The sequence below is a fragment of the Protopterus annectens genome, chromosome 14.part0 (assembly GCF_019279795.1).
Source record: "Protopterus annectens isolate FY-2018-M chromosome 14.part0, PAN1.0, whole genome shotgun sequence".
In the NCBI taxonomy this organism is placed as follows: Eukaryota; Metazoa; Chordata; order Ceratodontiformes; family Protopteridae; genus Protopterus; species Protopterus annectens.
Genome location: NC_056748.1, coordinates 800,286,787 through 800,300,608, shown reverse-complemented (window position 1 = coordinate 800,300,608; position 13,822 = coordinate 800,286,787). Strand labels below are relative to the sequence as shown.

General features: G+C 42.6%; 1 protein-coding gene across 1 annotated transcript in view; it reads right to left on the bottom strand.

Annotated features, from left to right (window-relative positions):
• The window catches only part of SUFU (SUFU negative regulator of hedgehog signaling), a 1,639,861-nt gene that overhangs the window by 826,468 nt on the left and 799,571 nt on the right, over window positions 1-13,822 (bottom strand). The gene's annotated exons all lie outside the window — the stretch shown is intronic.

Here is a 13,822-nt window from a genome sequence, read left to right as displayed (position 1 = left end):
CTTTGCAAAACAGGTCAAATGAATTTCAGATATTAAAACTTGCTCAGCACTATTTCTTACCTGTAAAATACGAAACAAGGCATACAGAACATTCTAAATGATATTCGCATAAACCGATATGTACGATACTGAAAAAATACTTGAGAGCAGTTCTCATTTGTAAGCATATTTGTTTGCTTTTCTGTGACCTCGTATATCTGAGAATTCTCAATGGCCATTTTCAAAGTTACATCACCATCACGAAGCAAAATTTTTCTCACAGCATTATCTTTAATACCACAAAAGTACAGTTTTGTACCTACCATAAATGTAGATGTCCGATAGGTATGCATCTGCAGTCATCACATATGGGTTGTCATGCCTCAGGCAGCCCTTCGGTTGGCCGGATTCCAAAGTATGGGTCCAGCGCCGGCTGATGTCGCCCTTTCCCCGACGTCAGAGCGCCTGGGGTATAAAAGAGTCAGCCGACGCCATCTTCCTCAGTTTTTCTTGCCCCAGATGCCAGGTGCCCTCTAAGGAAGGCTAAATTTGGAGAAATGCAAAATATTCCAAACATGCACAGTAATAAAAAACAAATACACCATAATAGATTACCCCAGCTAGCTAGAAGAGGGAGTATTACCCAAGAAATACCACAGAGGGGAAGGAGGAGGGAAAACCTGACTGCAGATGCATACCTATCGGACATCTACATTTATGGTAGGTACAAAACTGTACTATGTCCTTCAAGGATGCATCTGCAGTCATCACATATAGGTAGAATACCATAGCCAATCTGGGGGTGGAGGATCTATGTATAGGATGGTGTAGCTAAAATGCCCTGCAGGACTGCCGTAGCAAAGCCTGCTCTGGATCTGGAATATAAAGGTAAATTGTAATGCTTGGAAAATGTATGCACGGAGCTCCATGTAGCAGCTTCCAAAATGTCCTTGGTAGCCACCCCTCTTAAGAAGGCTGTGGAGGTGGCTGTGGCTCTCGTGGAATGAGGTCTAATGTTAGCTGGCACAGTTTTTCCATGAAAGGAGTAACAAAAATGAATGCAATTCCCTATCCATTTTGAGATTGTCTGTTTGGAAATTGCTTTTCCTTGTGCACTAGCAGCATATGCTACCAACAGCTGGTCAGTTTTTCTGTAACTTTTAGTTCTGTCCAAGTAGTAGCACAACTGTCTGTGCATGTCCAGGATGTGCAGAAGTTTCTCCCCTTTGTTTTGTGGATTCGGAAAGAAGGTAGGCAAATGAATAGCTTGGTTTAATGAGACCCTCGATACCACCTTTGGCATAAATGTAGGACTGGTTCTCAATGAAACTCTGTCCTGATGAAAAATAATAAATGGCTGTACTGCCATGAGGGCCTGTAACTCAACTCAGATACTCTTCTTGCTGAGGTTATGGCCAGAAGGAAGGCAGTCTTCCAAGACAAGAACTGTAGTTCTGCAGATGCTGCTGGTTCAAAGGGAGGCAGTGTTAGTTTTTCCAACACGAAGTTAAGGTCCCAAGTAGGCAGTGGTGGTATCCTTGGAGGCTTGATGTTTTTAATCCCTCTTAGAAACTGCCTTAGGAGAGGATGTGAGAAGACAGGTGGATCAGTATTGTACTCTGCTGAAATTGCTGAAGCATGAATTTTAATGGAAGAGTAAGACAGACCATTGTGGAACATTTCTGCCAAGTATTCCAGGATATGTGCCATGTTCATCACTGTCGCATCTAGGCCCTTTATGGTGTTCTAAGTGAGAAATCTTTTCCATTTTGCTGAATATGCCTTTTTTGTGGAAGGCCGGCGAGCTTCCATGATAATATCCTTCACTCTCTGGGATAGCCTATCCTGAGGAGGAGTCAAGGTATTTTCCAGGCTGTTAGTTGCAAGGTTTTCAGGTTGGAATGCAGAGTTTTGTAATTGTGCTGTGTCAGGAGAAGTGGCCATTGAGGAAGAGGCCATGGTTTTGTGCGTGACATGCTCTTTAACAGTGGGTACCAGTGCTGTCTTGGCCAGTCCGGAGCTATCAGAATCACTTTTGGCTGCTCTGTCCTGCTCTTCAGTAAGACCTTGGTCAGTAATGGGATAGGTGGAAATGCATACACTGTTAGAGTTCTCCAGCTGAAAGAGAGGGCGTCCACTTTCCATGCTTGTGGGTGGTATGTCCTTGAGCAGAATTTCTTCAGCTGATGATTGTGGGGGGAGGCAAAAAGATCTATGTCCGGCCTTCCCCATGATTGTGTTATCTGTAGAAAGATGTCTGGGTGCAGCATCCATTCGTGTGCATCCATGATATTTCTGCTTAAGCTGTCCGCCAGTATATTGTCTTTCCCTGGCACAAACTGAGATTGCAGCTCTATGTTGAGTTTCAAGGAAAGTTCCCATAGATTCATTGCCAGTCTGCAAAGAGGATATGAATGGGTGCCTCCTTGCTTGTTTATGTACCACATAACTGAGGTGTTGTCTGTCCTTATTAGTAGGTGGCCTTGATGCAGAAAAGGTTTGAAGGCTTCGACTACATGTATCACTGCCAGCAGTTCCTTTTGGTTTATGTGCATGCGTAGCTCTTTTTGTGACCATAGACCTTGAATGCATCTGCCCTCCATGTGCGCTCCCCATCCGTGGTCTGAAGCGTCCGTTGTAATGGTTTGGCTGGCTATTGGTTTTCTGAAGGGCAGACCCCTGTTTGACTGGCTTGCTTGAGCCCACCACAAAAATTCCTCTTGAAGGCATGGAATGAGTGGTATCAAAGTTTCCAAGCTGTGACTGTGCTGAGTCCATAAACTCCTTAGGAACCATTGTAGTTTCCTCGTATGTAGCCTTGCTTGTGGAATCAGAAGGATGCAAGACGCCATGTAACCCAGGGCCTGCAGGATTTTCCTTGCAGTCAGCTGAGTTTGTCTTGTCAGATTTTTGAAGTAATCTGGTAGTTGACTTTGTTTTTCTTCTGTGAGGAAAGCCATTTGGGTGGTTGTATCTAGATTCGCACCCAGAAAGGTTATTCTTTGGGATGGAACAAGTCTTGATTTGTGAATGTTGACTGTATATCCCAAGGCCTGAAAGTAGGTGGATGGCGTAATTCAAATGTTTTACCAAAGTTTGTTGGCTGTCCGCTTGTATAAGGCAGTCGTCCAGATATGGGTATATTTGAATCCCCTGAAGTCTGCAGTGTGCAATTACAGATGCGAGGCATTTCGTGAATACTCTGGGCGCAGTAGATAAGACAAAGGGCAATGCTGAGAATTGATAATGCTCTGAACCTGTAAGAAATCTGAGATGTCTTCTGCAACTTTGTCTGATAGGGACATGCAGGTATGCCTCCTTGAGGAGTTACCAGCCAAGACCCCTTGCCCAGCATGGGAAGGAGCTGCTGTAGAGTCAGCATTTTGAACTTTGGTACAATGAGATAAGTATTCAGTGCGGACAAGTCGAGAATAGGCCTCCATTGCTTTTCTTTTCTTGGAACAAGGAATAGTCTGGAATAAAATCCTTGGCCTTGTTCTGAGAGAGGAACCTTTTCTATAGCTTTCATTTGCATTAAGCTGGAGATTTGTTTCAAAGCCTCTGCCCTTTGATTCGGTGGCAGGTCTGGCATGCCTTTTCTTTTTGGTAATGTGTGAAAATGGAACCTGTATCCTTTGTCTATTATGTGTAGTGTCCATTTGTCCCTTGTAATACTGTGCCAATTTTCTGAGAATAAAGAAAGCTTTCCGCCCAAGGGTGCTTCCAATTGAGCCCTGGTTGGCGGTGTCAAAGTAAAGTCATTGAGCCTGTCCTTATGCAGCAGTTGTAGGTCCTGCATTACCTCTCTGGTTGGGAGGCTGCCATTGACGTCCTCTGTAGGAGCCTCTAGCTTGCCCTCTGCCTCTGGCACGCCTGTTCTTGCCTCTCTGAAACCTCTCTGTGTCTGGAAAGGACCAATTTTTGGAAGGCCAATTCCTGCTGAATCTTGGTGGTTGGACATGGAGAAAATCTTTGACAGTTTGTACAGATTTTGCCTTTTCTTCAACTTTCTTTAGGACCTCCTAACTTTTGCTTTTCCAGTGGAGCATCCAGAAGCTTTGCTTTGACATGGTCTGGCAGAGATTGTTCCTTCAGCCAAGCATGCCTACGTATGACTGTGCCAGTCATAGCTGACCTACATGAAGCTTCCAATGCATCATAACCACATTGCAAGAAATGGTTGCTAACCTGTTGGGAGTTATGCACCAGATCCTGAAGTGATTTGTGATCTAGGGGTTCAGGTGAAGACAGTTTTTTATGCAATTCATCTAACAAATACTCTTGGTACTGTATCATATGAAATTGACAATTTAATGCCCTCATAGAAAAAGTAGCAGAAGTATACACTTTTTTACCTCATCTCTCTAAAGCTCTAGACTCCCTTTCAGGGGGGAGAGGATTTTTAGTAGTGGCAGCTGCAACCCCTTTAGGGCCCTGGGAAATACTTTCTGGATCAGCAGAGTGGGCCTTGTAAAGGTGAAGATGCGAGTCCGGGACCCTGTAGTACCTATCGGGTTTGACAGGAGCCGGAGGTAGAGAATCAGGGGTTGTGCTAGACTCAGAGTACACATCATCAATGACATTTAAAACAGGAGGAATAGCCAAAGGTCTATGCTGAGGCAAATGCAAGAAGGTCCTTAATCTCTTCCTGGAATCAGAGAATTCCTGGCCCTGCCATTGGAAATGCTCTCTCATAGTGTGGAGTGCCTCCCCAAAGGAAAACTCTTCAGGAGGGGAGGCCAAGGGAATAGAATCCTCTGCATCAGAATCCTCGTAGGCCGAAAAAGCCTCCTCCTGGTGGTCCGAGAGACTAGAACCATCTGAGGCCTCATCTGAGGAGTGGGGATCGGAGGGCTCAACCCTGGGCCTTTTGTCTGGAGGAGGTTGAGAGCCCCTGTCCGGATGAGGTTGAGAGCCCCTATTTAAGGAGATAAGGTCCTCTGCTAAGCTTAGAATCTGTGAACCTGTAGAGGGTCCCTGAGGGATAACCTTGGGAGGCAAAGCTTTGGAGAGTTTAGCAGCTTTAGCCCTAGAGAATGCCTTAATGGACATGGATGCAAGAGGCCTGGCTGCACCACATGCTGGTGTAGTTTTGTCTAAAGGTATGGTGTCGGAAGGTTCCAGGACACCAGTTTCTGTTGGAAATTCAATAACAGATTCAGCCGGGGCCACCGGGACCGAGGTAGTCGGCTGAGCGGTTTCGGTGGTTGGAAGTACCAAGGACTCTGTTTCAGCCGAGACCGAGACACTCGCGGTAGGCCTGGCCATGGTTTCCGCCAAAACCGCGGCCCGCATGTGCCGGTCCTTGTCCTTCCATTTCTTAATCAAATGTGAAGTCGGAGTCTCCGATGGCATATTGTATGAAAAACTAGCCCCAAAAAATTCCTCTGCAAACTCCGCCCGACGTCTAAGAGTGCGTCGGTTGAAGGAAGCACAGGCTGAACAGGCCGTGACGTCGTGGTCTGGGCCTAGGCAGGGGAGGCAGTAAGAGTGGAAATCCTTATGAGGTATTTGTTTCCCACAAGTTAAACAATTATTAACTTTATCTGACATCGGCTGAGGCAAGAAAGAGTCCCCAATGGGGTACTTAGCTTTTGAAGTCTTCGGTAGCTGAATTACAGGAGCTGGCCGACCGGCACTTGCGAACTGCTTCTGCTTCGGGCACCACGCGGCAAGAAAGATGGAGGAAGATGGCGTCGGCTGACTCTTTTATACCCCAGGCGCTCTGACGTCGGGGAAAGGGCGACATCAGCCGACGCCGGACCCAGACTTTGGAATCCGGACGACCGAAGGGCTGCCTGAGGCAGGACAACCCATATGTGATGACTGCAGATGCATCCTTGAAGGACATCAAGGCTGTCCATCAGCTTGAAATAAAGTCCGAATTGCATAAAATGAATAAAGTAAGGGAAAACAACTGCATTTTCACAAAGCATGATTTTTTTATATTAAGCAACGATATCAGAGTTATCAGAAGTGTGTAAAGGTGTTCGCATGTTTGTGCAGTGTTGCAGTAAAGTTATTTTGAAAAGTACAGCCATTACAGAGCATATCTTGTTAAATATAGTATTATGAAGAGTTTTTTGTGCATTTGAATGTTATTACAAGCTCACAGAACTGTTTGCTCATACAAACTTACAAGGGCCATATTTTCAATGCATTTGTGTATACTTTGTGGGCATGGCAGAAGGATTTCGAAAACCCAACACACTTGTGTTTGATAGTAATATTGCTGAGAACTAGACAGTGTTTGAGCAAGAGTATGACATTTTCATACAGGCTGAATTTTCTTTTAAAGATGACCGTACAAAGGGATTTATTATACTTAATTTAGCTGGGTCAGAAGCCATAGAAAGGGACTGTTCATTTATGTATGCACCTGGTATCTATACAGGAGAGGGGGAAAAGCTATCATATTGTTGTACAGGCTGAGTCAAGGGGGGGCCCAGAGTGCTTACAATGTAAATTTAGAAAAATGTGTAACCCCCAGACAAATGTTACAATGGAAAGGCACTTATTTTACACAACGGATCAAAAGCCTGGTGAAACATTTGCAGCATATATAACTGACCTGAGAAATAAGGCTAAAATGAGCATATTTGGTGACTTATGGGGATGAGCTGATAAAGGAGACGTGTGTGGTACTAAAGATGATGCTGTGAGAAAGATTTTGCATAGTAATAGTGATTTAACTTTGAAAAAGCCATTAAGATTTGTCAGACATACGAGGTCACAGAAAAGCACACCAACATGCTTACAAATGAGAACAGCTCAAGAAGGCACAGTGTTAAAAACTCATGTTGATAGTATGCAGCACGTAGTTAAAAGAAACAAGTCCAAGCACATGGCAGCAACTGTAACCTCTGCAGCATTCACTGGTAAACCCCAGAGCTTTCTAGCAAATTGCAGAGTTTGCACAGTCTCAATGAAGCAGCAAACTCAAAGCATGGGCCCCAACCTAGTTTCACTGCCAATTGTTGTAATTGTGGTAGAAGTCATGAATCTAAAAGGGAAAAATGTTTAGCTTTTGGCCAGCAATGCCACAAATGCAATAAAAGGAATCATTTCAGAAGGTTTTGTAAATCAAAAGGCCCACATTCTTTTATTAAAAGGGAACATTTTAAGAAACAAGTTGCTCAGTTACAAAGCTGCAACCCAACTCTTTTTGTTGATGGCGTGTCCATGCTTCATGAAATAGTCAATGCAGTAGATTTAAGGCAAAGAATGAAGTATTTTGTACTGTCTGGATAAACAGAAAACCCATAGAGCTCAAAGTTGATGCAGGTTCTAAGTGCAATGTTATGTCAGCATATATATTTGCGAGAGTGTGCTATGGTGAAAGGCTTGATGTGGCAAGGTGTGTGAAGTTTGCTTATGGAAGTGAAGAAATTCAAACCTAAGGTTCAGTAGTGCTTTCATGTTTTCCTGCGGGAAGGAGTTACGACTTGTTATTTTATGTGGTCAAGAGGCACATCCAGTCATTATTAGGGCTCAGAGACTGTTTGAAAATGGGACTGCTTTCTTTTAACAAGGAAGTCCACCATGTTAGCTTAAAAGACCACTATTCTAATTTTACCCAGTACACTTTTTCTCCCTATGCTGATCTTTTTGAAGACAAACTAGGCAAACTTCTGTGAAGCTTGACCCAGAGGTCAGTCTAGTTATCAGGCCAGCACGAAAAGTTCCAACAGCTATACAGGACAGAGTCAAAGCTGAGCTAGATAAAATGGTGCGACAAGGTGTGATTTGTCCAGCTGCAGCGCCAAATGAATGGGTCATCTTCCATGGTGGTAGCTGATAAGAAAAGCTCAGATGACATCAGAATACGTATTGACCCACAAGATTTGAACAAAGCATTAAAAAGACCTCATCATCCAATGTGCACAACTGAAGTCGCAGCCTTGAAACCAGATGCCACTGTTTTTCTGTCCTACATGCAAAGAGTTCATTTTGGCAATTTCAGCTTGATAAAAAAATCATCATTGCTCACTACGTTCAGTACTCTGGCAGATACAGCTTTTTGAGAACGCCATTTGGGATAAATTCTGCAGGTGAAGTCTTTCAACAAGCAATGCAGCAAATTTTTCCTGGGTATCCTTGTGCTATTATAGTAGACATATTAGTCAGAGATCATGATGAAGCAGAACAAGACAGAAACCTCAAAAAAGTTCTAGAAAGGGCACATCAAGTGAATCTTATGCTCAATCCACATAAATGCAAATTTAGGCTACAAGAAGTTACTTATGTTAATTTATTTACTAGTATATGCCTACGACCAGACCCTTCAAAACAAACAGCCATTCTTGAGAGGACAGCATCAGACAATGTTCAAGCCCAGCAACGTTTTCTTGGCATGGTGAACTACCTAGGCAAGTTCATTCCAGACTTGAGCCAACTATCAGCACCACTCAGAGAGCTGACACGTAAAGATGTGTCCTGGCCTTGGTTAGAGCAACACCAAAGAGCATTTGAGTCCTGAAACAGAGAACTGCTAGTTTATCAACTCTCAGATACTATGATGTTCACAAACCAGTTACACTTTCCTGTGATACTTCAAAATTTGGTCTAGGTCCAGTCATCCTACAAGAGGATCAACCTGTTGTCAATGCATCAAGAACTCTTACCCAAACTGAGATGCAGTATGCCCAGATCGAGACAGAGCTTTTGGCAAGTGTGTTTGAAGTTGCATGATTAAGTTTATGGTAGACCTATCCAGATCAAAACAGACCACCAACCTCTATAGTCACTATCTTGAGAAAACCTATGGATTCAACTCCAGCCTGACTGCAACATATGATGCTGAGACTGCAGAAGTACAATTTCAGTCTTGTCTACAAGAAAGGCAAACTTCTTTACCTTGCTAATACATTATCCAGATCATCCAGAACCACCAAAGAACAGCATGAGAATGAGACCCTTGATTTTGAAGTCATGGACGTGAGAATTTTTTGTTCCACATGTCTTGATGAGTTGAGAGATCATACAGCCACATATCCAGTTTTACAGTGGCTCATCCACTTTACCAGTCAAGGTTGGCCATCAGAGCAATCTAGTTTACCTCAAGAAATGCAACCTTATTTTCCATACAGAGATAAGATTTTGGCTGACAAAGGTGTCACTATGAAAGGTCCAAAAGTAATTGATTCAAAGTCTTTGCAATTAGAGTACATTACTATCTTGCATCGTGGTCATTCAGGAAACAAACCTATTAAAAGACTCTAGAGGACTAGTATTTTGGCCTTGTATGTCACAAGACATCAAAAGAGCACTTCCATCTTGTTCAGTGTGTAAAAGTACAAAACCACATCAACAAAAGGAACCACTTCAGCTTAACCAAATTCCTGAACTACCTTGGTCGACAGTAGCCACAAACATTTTCGAGTGGAATGGTCAACATTATTTGGTGTTAGTAGACTCTTACTCCAATTGTTTCAAGATTGACCTACTTTCTAATCTAGCATGCAGTACTGTCATTATGAAGCTGAAGCATCATTTCGCAATCCATGGTAGCTCACACAAAGTTATTTCTGACAATGGCACCCAGTTTACAAGTCAAGAGTTTAAAAGATTTGCTGAAGAATGGTACTTTACTCATGTTACAAGTAGTCCTGAGTACCTGCAGTCAAATGGTTTGGCAGAACGTGCAGTTCCAAGTGCAAAAACAGTTACTAGAGAAGTCAAAACAAGATACAGTGATGCTTTCCTGAATCTCTTAAATCTCAGAAATGTTCCTCGTGATAAACATCTTGGTTCACCTGCTCAGAGACTTCTGTCGAGACAAATCAGAACCACACCACTAATTAGTAGTCAATTGTTAGTTCCATGTGTCAAGAACACGCTAGTGAAAGCCAATCTGTTGAAGAAATGCCTAACCCAGAAGTCCTACTATGATAAAACCAGCAAACTGCTCAAACCATTATGAGAGGGAGAAGTGGTAAGAATGCAAATGTCCAAAGGTATTGATCGGATTGGCGTTGTAAAGAATATTGGTCCAGAGCAGATATACTTTGTGGAATTACAAGGATCAGTCTTTAGATTGAATCTGAAACATATGACACCAGTGTCCGAGCCTATACCACAGCACATTGCCTGTAAGAAAGACCATCTCAGAGTGAGTTGTCTGGTGTTCCAATTACGGAGGAAGTTCCAGAGGACATTCCATTCCTGTGACGAATCCAGAAGTTCCTTATATGAGTTGTGCACTGCAGACTGTCCTTGTTGCTAAATTTGGACCAGAATGTTATGTTACGAGATATGGTTGCATCTCTAAACTCTGTAGCAGATATGAATCAGCTTGGACATGAAGACTGTTTTGTTTCTAATATATATATATAGTAATGCATGTCTAACTCTGATATTGTTTTTTCAAAGGGCAATCTTTTTAAGAGGAAGGATGTAGATCAATATGTGCATATATACCTTTAAGAAGCTATCCAAGGGCTTCCACAAGGTGCCATTTTGTAGTTAGCCACTGAGATGTAAGCATGTACTTATGTATGTAAGGTCTATTAATTAGTTTATTTGTACTTTATGATGCTGCTACCCATCCTGATGTGTTTCTATGTATTAAAGCATCTAAACAACCCCCTCCTAACCCGCCTGCTTGTCTTGTGTGTTAGAGAAGGATGAGCGACACTTGGGTTTCTGTTTGATTTTCTATTTTAACATGGGGTACACATTTTAAAAATACACCTTGCAAGACCTCCATAGTATAATTTTCAACAAGTCCCTATTCCCTGCTGAAATACGCCATTTGCTGGTAACAAAACTGGTCTTATACTCAGCGTGTCTCCAGACTGAGTCAGACAAAAGTAAGTTCTAAGGTTAACTCTGGCACAGAAAAAAAAATGCATTCTCTATACTAGTCAAATGTGAGCATAAGGAGGACATGCACACATCTAGTTATTAAACAGCTGTATAAGTATCTGCCCTATTAAATTCAGTTTATTATTGACCTTAAAATTTCCTAAAATATTAGATGTAGAAGCAAACTATTCAGGAAGTTCAACAATGCTGTTTGTCACAAGGAATGAAACTGTAACACTATACTAGTGAATTAATTAAAACATAAATAAATAAATAAAAGGCACATTGATAGCAAGAAATACTGTGCACTAGCAAGCAGTCTTCTGAGATGCCCGACTGTGGCCGCCGTAAGTGACTGGTGCTGTGATACTTTACTTTACGCTTACTAGCAAGGAGAAGTAATGTACATGGCAAAAAAATATATAAGGCTGAAATACTAAATACTGATGCTGAAGTGGAGCTGTAACAAAGGTACAGCAGTCAATAAACAACGTTTATTGGATAAAACATTGGATGCCTGTACTTGGTTTTTAACAACTGGTCTAGGGAGTCTCAAACCACATTGGCTTAACTGTAATTTACCCTGGTCAAAGAGCACTAAGTTCATGCCTTAGCTGTAGCTGCAACGCAGTTTTTGCATACCACACTGAGAAGCTGAGATGTAAGTGGCTGCAGAACTGCGCAGCATTTAAAAAAGGAGCAGAGGGGAACTGGAGAAATCTGTTTCAGGAACACCATCAATGAAAACCACAGCACTGTAATTACATCTGCAGCAGAAAATCTTCACAATTTTTTGTGAAGGGAGACAGAGGTAGGGCTTATTTAAATTAAAAAGATGTTATTGCAAGGAACTGATGCCACTTGGCACAAAGAAATTGCATGGCGGTGGTGTTCATTTCACTGTTTTTTACTCAGTGATTTGTAATGTAAACATATTGCTGTAATACTACATTTACAGATCACAGATTAAACTACAACTGTACAGGTACAGAACTTTGAGAACAATGACCACAATATGTTGGGTATGAGCATACCTGTCTCAGGAGTCAGTGGAACTCTTGTTTACATAAGCATGCTCACTCAGGCTACACAGCAGCATATCATCTGCACTGTGTTCTTACATGGGAATAAATGAGATAAGGGCCTTAGCATATTTTTCCAGTGCCTAGATCACAAAGAATGAATGAAAATACATGTGACAGATAAAGGACCTAATGCCCACAATGGTAGAAAATATCTTCTGCCCGTATTATCAATTTTGAGTCCTTATCCAATAGAAGAAATGAAGGATGACGTGGTCTCTAGCACCTTGGACTATGGCAATTAAAAAAGAATCTGTATGCAAACATTCATCAGGAAGCCATTTCACTCTGACAAGGTTTGTAGAGGACATTTGCTTTCTTGGGAATAAATGCTGCCAAATTGTAAAAATGTCATCTTTCTGGACAAATTTCATGAAAGGGATGACCCAAAGTTGGCAATCTTCCCCAAACACTGGCTCAACCATTTTTTTGTCAGGAGGGGAGTGCAGTGAAAGGTCAAGCCAAAAAGGGAACCTCACAAGCCTGAAAGTATGTCTAAAAGTGGGTCAGTTTCATTACTTGGTCCATCTCAAAAACAAGAAAGAAAAGTTGCGTAAAATCTTACCAGAATCATAGATGTACTTCTCTTCCATGTTGCAGTATTCTGTACATATGTATTTTCTCCTCTTGCTACCCAAACGTCCAGCCAGTATACAAAAGATTTCAGTCACTGTATGGTGCATGGGACATCTGACGTAGCTACCACAGCGTGGGCCATAAAAGTGACGTCTGCATGTAACAGACCTCAGAACTGAGTGCCCCAGTCAGGAACCAGTCCCAGAGAAGGTAATCCAAGTCTTGTGCCATCCAAAATGGGAACTGACAGATAACAGAAGGGGTAGATGGGAGGGAAAGAATACAGCAACATGGAAGAGAAGGACATTTATGGTTATGGTAAGATTTTACACAACTCTTCTGTCCTTCTATTCACATGTTGCACTACTCTGTGCATATGGGTGGGTGCCAAAGCTCACTGTGAGGAAGGGGGAAGTGACCTAGTAGAATTCTCCAGAAATCCATGAAGGACAGCCCTGACAAATCCTGCCGTGGGCCTGGAAATCTGGTCTATCTTGTAATGTTTTGTAAAGGTGTGCACAGAAGATCAAGTAGCTGCTTCAAGGATAGTGGAAGTGTCCAAGTCTTTGAAAAAGGCTCCAGAAGAGGCCAATTCCCTGGTGGAATGTGCTTTAATACTGCCTTGCAAGGGTCTCCCATGGTGTTTGTAGCAAAACGTAATAGCTTTGGAAATCTGGGCTGAAATAGTTTGCTTAGATACTGCTTTTCCTAGGGCCCTGGGATGGAGAGAGAGAAACAGTTGGTCAGCCTGTCTGATGGGCCTGGTTTTCTGCAGATAGAATCTGAGCTGTCTGTGCACATCCAGGGAATGTAGTACTCGCTCACTGTCTCCCTGTGGGTTGGGAAAGAAAATGGGTAGGTGGATGGCTTCATTTAAAGAAAGGTCAATGACCACCTTGGACATGAAGGATGGGTTGATTCTAAGGGTTACCCTATCTCTGTAGAATATGAGAAAGAGTAGAATAGCCGTGAGGGCCTGCAACTCAAACTATTCTAGCTGAAGTCAAGGCCACTAGTAGAACAGTCTTCCATATGCAGTGTTTTAGAGAAGCTTTGGATGCTGGCTCAGATGAGGGAAGTATGAGCTTCTCTAAAAGATAGTTCAGGTCTCATGGAGGGGGAAATGGGCTTCCTTGGTGCCTGAAATGAAGTACCCCCTTAAGGAACAGTTTTCCAGGCAATCTGGAAGCTAAGGAGGGGGTCCAAAGGGAGACATGCAGAAATGACAGACAAATGGGCCTTAATGGATGAGAATGCTAACCCTGTCTGCAAAAGTTCACACAGGTAAGACAGTACTAGAGGAGTTTCGCTTTGCAACTGGTCCAACTTCCTTTTAAAGACACCATATAGAGAATCTTTTCCACTTGGACACGTAAGAT